General features: G+C 40.8%; 1 protein-coding gene across 3 annotated transcripts in view; it reads left to right on the top strand.

The window, feature by feature from the left end:
* Positions 1–7,407, top strand: part of SLC2A9 (solute carrier family 2 member 9) — a 232,864-nt gene that overhangs the window by 76,735 nt on the left and 148,722 nt on the right. The gene's annotated exons all lie outside the window — the stretch shown is intronic.

Raw genomic sequence — 7,407 nt, 5'->3', positions numbered from 1 at the left:
CCCCCTTCCCTTCCCCCCCCCCCCCATGTCCTGTAATTAATCAGTTCATGCCACCTTCTCCCCAGTTCACTAGTCTTTTCAGTTCTCAACATCCTTTCCCCAATCCCTCCCTCCACAACCTCTACTCCAACTAATCAATTCAGCTTTCACACACTTCCTGAATACATTAAATTATCCATCCTCTACATTAATTACTTGATTCATAAAGTACCACTGAATGCTGTCTGCTTCATTGTAAAAAACGGAATCAAATATGAGAGCTCACCACAGTGCTTCTATTCATTTTTGCTGAGACGAGGAAAGAAAGATACTTCTATGCAAGTTTAAGAAGAGTACAGATTATTAAGTTTTATTAAGAAGGTGTGGTCCATAAACTGGCAGTCCTACAAAGTCCATTTTCATGGAAGCAGATAATATTCTTGGGCTATGGGGTTAGAACCTGATGATTTTGCTCCTTTTCCCATAAAGGATGGAAATATAAAATAATGAAAAAATGTTCCCTTACAGATGATATATGAGCACTAGATAATAGTTTTAGGTAGAAGCAGCTGCACCTTCAACATCTGATGAGGATTAAAAATGCTAATCAGAATTAAATATTTTAGGAGTATAATTCACTCTCCAATTTTGGATAATTGAATGTCTTGATGCAATGACAGGTAGGAAAATAATATAGGCAAGGAGCATAATTGAGGAGTCCACCAAACTGACGGAAAATTAAAATTCTATTACTGTATAATGCTTTGGATATGGGCTGGTAGGTGGTGTGTGTAATGAAATTGAGTTTAATTTACACTTTTATAAGATTAGTAAAACAGAAAAGACTAGAAGTATTAGTCAGAAATGATGTCTGTACTTTAAAAACATCACACACTGATTATTTATTTGTCACTAGGTTAAAGATTACACTTTCAAAATGATTTAGGTACTTGGGAGCTTAAGTTCTATTGACTTCCGAGATAAAATGTTTAAAAACATCCTTACACCCCTAGGGATAAGTCCATTGTCAAAAGCAATTTAGACAGTCACAGTAGTCCAAGTCCTATTGTTCCAGTGAAATGTAGATGCCCAAAACTTTGCCTGTAGCCTTGTATTCCCTTGAGAGCCTATGAAGACAGCAGAGAAACTTGAATAGATGATAGCATTAATGTTACACTTTTGTTCTGAAGAAATTAGCTGTTTGTAGTATTGGTGACCAAGAATTGATCCAGTAATTGACCTTACTTTTATTTTAGTTTACATTTATTTAAGCATTTAAATTTTTAAAGAAACTAATTGGATAGGATACCTTAATGAAAAGTTGTTCTGTGCCTTGCTAAGCTGAAAACCAAATTTCAACGACCTTATCTTGCTTTGCAGATCAACAGTAAAAGCCAGTTAAATGTTATAGCTTAAGGGTTATTGTGCCTACTGGATGAAAACTATGTTTATTAAAGGAGACATTTTATTTTTATTTAAGGTCTATCTTTCTATATTTGCCTGTACCAAAATTTGAAATTCATGAGGACTTCACAGCAATATGTTGTCTGAGCAACAGCATGTAACATTTCTACTCATCCCCTACCACAAAATTCAGTAAACTGGAAATTTTAATAATCTGTCTAACTACTAATCAGGAGAACCATTAATTTGTATAATAAAATATATTTAGGCCATAGGCAGCATGCTAGATTAGTGAGAATAATCTGATTGCAATGGAATACCCCATTAGTCTACCAGCAGATGATAGCTACGAAGAAGCAGCAGCTTCAGGTTTTCCCCGAACCTTTAAAAATGGAAGTCCTTGAAGTTTTGGTTTGTGACTAGTTAATGATGGTAGTATCTGAAACAAGATGCTGATAAAAATAGTTTCATTTTTAAAAAAATACTGTTTCTTAAGGAGGGCATCTTGTGCCATTATTGGTCCATTTCTGTTGCTTCCAAAGCAGAGGAGACAGCAAGTCTCAAAATGAGGCAAACTTTAAAATTAGGTTGTTAAATTTCCTTTGTTAAACATAAATTGTATATGTGCATTTGTGGCTGCTGCATTCAGTTGCTTATACATTTCTGAAGCAATTTTATTTTGGGCTGAAATTGCCTAAGCTTGGCCTACACAATGGTATGATGATGATGATGATTTATGTGAGTAGTTTGAGTTGGGTGAGGTTGAACAGAAAAGGTTATGTATTTCTTAAAAACATTCTAATCCTACATTTTTAGTGGTTGTTGGAGAAAAAATGGCTTCTCCCTTTCAGTCAGGAATCAAAAGGATCCTAGCAAGATGGCAGTAGTCATATTTAGTCCTCTCCAGAGCTCACCTCTGTGATAGGAAGAGTAAAAAAGGGAGAAGTTTCAGCTTTTAAAAGTGCTGCTAGTAGAGAGGAGAAGAACATGTCAGAAAAAGGTACCATTTTTCTAATGTAGTACATCCTAGTAGATAAAGACTGGACTCAGGGAATTGAAATTAGGTCTCCTTGCTCTGGCATGGGCTTGCTGAATAACTGTGGACAAATCTGACTTCCTTGGTAAAGTGCTTTCAAGATTAAGGGTAAGAGCTAAGTGATGTTACTAACAGCTCCCTGCCTGGGTTCAGATTAGGTGGTTTGGTTTCATCCCTGTAGCTACTACAGAGGGGAACTGAGAGCCTTGTCCTGATGCCTCCAGCAGGCTTCAGTTAAATCATTTACAGTGGGGAATTAATTTTTGTTGTTTGTTTACAGAACCAAGAGTTGGCTACACCAAAGACCATTCTGTGTATCTCTTCTTTTCAGATACAGTTGTCACAATATTTCCCATGCTGGAATACAAAGCAATTTCAAGGAGGGGGCACTTTTTTCACTCCTTTATATTTTCCTTTTAGAGCTCAGCTTCTGTGTTCTTCCTTTGTTTCACCTTACTCTCACTCCTCCCTTTCTCTCTTACTGTTTGTTTTGGCAAGAGAAAGAGGAATAACTTAAATAAGCTATCAAGAGCCAGAATTTCCATTTTCAGTGAATATTGTTAATATGGAAAACTGTAGCCCTTTGTTAAATAAACACTCTGTTTTCAGTACTTCTTGCTGGTATAAAACACAACTTGAGAGAAGTACACTTGAGTGCAGTCCTGCTTTGTATTTGCTTGGGTATAACCCAGTCACTGACCACCTGTTTTGTCCCAGTCTCCTCTTTTTAATGACTTAAACTAGCTATGAGGTCCCTGTGACCATCCCATAGGTAGTTCCTGTACTTCAAAACCCCATTAGAAGAGGTAGGATAGAGTCAGTCAAAGAAAGTGTTTGCCCCTTCCTGATTTGTCAGAGCTGATACAGTCCATCAGGCCAATTTTATTGACAAGGGATGTTGAAAAATTTTATCAGTTAACGTGTATCCATTCTGTGAAGTTAACTTTTACTTTCAAAAACTTTAAAAGCCTACAAGCCCTAAGAATATAAGAGAGACTGACTTTCTCCTTTCCAGGAGCAGATCCAGGGGTGCAGTCATAGACTGCTTTGATTCCTGATCCACTGCAAGTTTAAAACAAACTGCACAGCAGGGGCAGCCTCACCTCTATTTAGGTGGAGATGAGGGAGTCAGTTATGACTTCATGACTCATTATCTACTTGGTTTCTGCTAATCTCTTTATACTATAGGTGTTAGCAACCCTTGATTTTGCTTTAATCAAGCTAGTCTTTCTTCTATAGTTATCTGTTGTCTACTGCTGGTAATATTTCTCTGCTCACCCCCCAGCACATCCAGTAAAGGTGTGCTGCTGCCTAGGGATCTGCACTGGTGGCTTTGTTCCTTGGGAATTTGAGCCTCCAAATCAGGAGCAGGGCTAAAAACAGACTGAGTTGTGATGTGGTGCAGCAGAAGTAGGAAGGAGTTGCAAAGATGAGGTGAGGAGGTAAGCTACTGTAATTACCCTATCCGGGGTTATTCAGATGATGGAGGCTGTAGTAGGCTGAACCAGCAATGCAACCAGAGCAACAAAAAGCTAGGCATGGGTGAATGAGTGTGGATGGTTGCCCCAGATAGTGGTGCTGCCACCAGCTGAAGCAGGTCCTGCCATGACCTCAGCTGTTTGCTGCTATGGGCATGTGGTGAGGAAGGGGAGCAGTGAGGATGCAGTTACAGTTCAGCCCTCACCTGCCTCATGGTTGCAGGCTGTGAGGGGGAACTGTTTAGGAGAGGTTTTGAGTGGAAGAGGATGGGGTCATGGGCACCAAGGGGCTTTTGGGGGAGAGGGCCTATGGGGAAGAGAGGTATGGGGTAAGAAGGGGCTGGGGAGGCATGAATAAGAGACATGGTTTGGGGTTGAGAGGTGTGGGGTCTGTAGTAGTGAAATGTGGTATGGGAAAGATTAGGAGCAAGAGGGTATGTGGATGATGGGAGACAGTGAGTTCTGAATGCTCAGAGGGGAATGGGAGAGCTCAGTGGGGTGTTAGGGCCACAGTGAGGGCTCAGGGGGTCTGGGACATGATGGCGATGAGTGTGCAGGATTCATTGGATTCATGAGGCAATGAGGGGATTGTGGGGTTGTGAGGCTAGGCTAAGCATAGGATAGTGGGGGACAGCGCGAAGCCATGGGGCATTGAAGTTTCATAGTTTCTAGGGTTGGAAGGGACCTGAGCACATTGAGTCCAACCCCCAAATACTTACTCTCTGATTATTCCTGATTAATTCTTGTAGGCCAGGATGGTCCTACCCCAAAGCAACTGAAGCATAAAACAAGAGAAAAATCTGGAGATACAACATATGGACTTGTAGCCCGTCGACAGTAGTTAGTGGCACGATCAGAGTTGACTAGCTGTCTATGTGAGGATTTCTGTAGCAAAGGTGATGTTTAGGAAGATCAGTAAGGCAGCTTTTATAGATGTTTTTAGGGAGTTTCTGTAATGGTTCATAATGTTTTTTTTTTTAAAACATGTTTAAATACCAAATCTAGTTTGTGGAGCATACCTTAAACTTTAGAACGTAAACTATGTGTGTGTTTTCTCCTACATTTTGTTAAGACCTTTTCCCATGTATAGAAGGTAATCTTCATGTTTTAAATGGATCAAATACTGCACTGATTAGCTATTATCCACTCACACTCTTCACAAGTATGTTTTGTTTTCAGTGCCTGTAATAATTTGGCTTCATTTCATGCTAAACACAGTAAATAAATTGTTCAATGCTGTTGTATCTGTTCAGGGTGCTGTAGGGTACTGCACAATACTAGGTATGTTAGGTATGCAAGCATTAGTGCACTTTTTCATAAAGACAAGAAAAATCCCAAAGTGATTTTTCACTGAAATTTCCAGAAAGTGTGGGGAACCATATTTCCTAACCAACTATATAATTGAGTTTATTACACACTATTAAATTACACACTGAAATCCAAATACACAGGTGTCTGGACAAGAAAGCTAAAACATAATCTGAGATTAACAGTTCTTTCCATTTAAGGCACAAGTTACCTGATCAAGAGCTCAGTTCATAGGAATCTTCCTTTTGAACTTTAAAAAGGCCTGGAAGTCAATAAGGTCTACATCTAACACAGGTGCCTAGAATACTACCTATATTGCTCTCCCTTTCCCATCCTAAGGAATACCCCTATCATTCATTGGTTTACAAAGATAGGCCTTTTCTGACTCAGCCCATGAATCTGCCGTTCTTTTACACACACTCCAACAGGAGCAGTGTTCCCATTCTAGCCTCAGATCTAGGTCAGTGGTTTAGAAGAAGTTAGTGCCATGTTCAGATTCAAGACACCCCTCAGACTCAAAATCATCTCTCAGAAAATGTCTGCTCTTAGCTTTCACTTGTTTTTCTGACTATGGAAAATAATAAAGCATTTTTTTGTTGTAAAGAATTCAGACTACAACAAGTTAAATAATGTTTTTGAATCTGTGGATTTCTATTTGAAATCAATGGGTTTATCTTGTGAATCGTATGTAGGTGTTTGCATACTTAACACACCTAACATTGTGCAGCACCCTGAAAAGGAATTTATGGCACCCCGGGTGTGTTTTAATAGACATGATTGAACTAGCCTACCATGCCCAAAGGATGTTTGATTTGCATAATCTGATGAAGCAATTTCACTTGGGAATCACAGTATCAAAGAGACACCCAATTCAGGGATGCTGTTAAGTGCCAAAGCCTGGGACAGAAGTGAGATTTGTTTGGCACACCCACTTAAGTGTTTCCTGTAGCCAACTTACATTCTTCTCTACTCAGTATGCTGGCTATTGTGAATCTCATTCTGAAATGCATAATTCTTCCCATGCATTGTATAGGGAACTCTAGTGTCCAATTTGGGCTTGAGCGTTTTGCTTCTGGAACCAGGAGCATGAAGCATTCTGTGCCTACTTACAGAAACCTGGCTCTTAACATAATCTCCAAACCCAGTTAAAGCATTGAATTTCTTTCTCTGTATTTTTAAATGGAGAGGTTTATGCACCTAGGATTGTGATTCAGTATTCAGCATCCTCCGTAGGCAATGTTTAAACCAGCCAATAGAAACTGGCAAAATCCCACCTTTCTCCTGGACTCTGGTGCCTCCTTGGAGCCCTGAATTAGGTACCTATGTGAGTCTGGGATACCAAGTCCAGAACATCTACCTAGACATAATCTGAAATTTCCCTTTATGTACAGGCAGCTGGCCTACTCTTCTCTTTCAAGATGAGAAAAGATTTTTTTGGAGGGGGCACACCTTTTATTGGAAGATCTGTTGGACAAGTTTTCAGGCACAAAGTGAAAACTGAAGAAGGGCACTGTCACAGGAGAGGGATCCCTAGGGGTGGCTGTGATGCCCCACGGGCTTTGTGGCCATACTAGTCTTGCCCAACAGGCACCCTTTTCCTCACCTGCCACATCTTGCTGGTAATTATAATATAGGAAGGCTGCCCTCAAGTTTGTTCCTGGACACAGTCCTGATGGATCCCACTGAATGCTGTGGATTCTTTGGACCCCTTTTGGGTCCCGTTCAAAGTGGTTGCCTCACGGGGCACCCTTAGCCTTATTGGCTAGGTGCGTGCTCCAACACTGCCCCTTTACCATGCCCCAAGCCTCTTAGATGGTATTTACACATTGTCTCTCTGGGGTCTTGCTATCACTCAGCCTCCTGTCATCACTGGGCTCTCTGCAGCCCTGTCTCAGTGCCCACACTGGTGCTGGGGTCTTCTTGCCCCCTTTGTCACCAAGCCCCTGGCACTGGTGTCATCACACTGTAGTGGGCCCCCCAATGAGGCCTCCTCCTTCCCCAGTAGCCTCAGCCCAACCCACCAGTCTATCAACAGTAATGAAAATATGAGCCCCTGGGCTATAACATAATATAAGCAGTTTAGGGAGTGCTCTATCCCTTTAAAAGAATCACACTTCCCCCCCAGCACTAAATGCCTTGTAGGCCACAATACTGGAGCCCTTTAATCCTACCAGAAGCAGAACAGGCAGTCAAGCATCTCTG

Source organism: Gavialis gangeticus, unplaced genomic scaffold (genome assembly GCF_001723915.1).
Source record: "Gavialis gangeticus isolate Ggan-Ray unplaced genomic scaffold, GavGan_comp1, whole genome shotgun sequence".
Lineage (NCBI taxonomy): Eukaryota > Metazoa > Chordata > Crocodylia > Gavialidae > Gavialis > Gavialis gangeticus.
The sequence above is the reverse complement of the archived record's forward strand: the minus strand, read 5'-3'. Positions and strand labels throughout refer to the sequence as shown.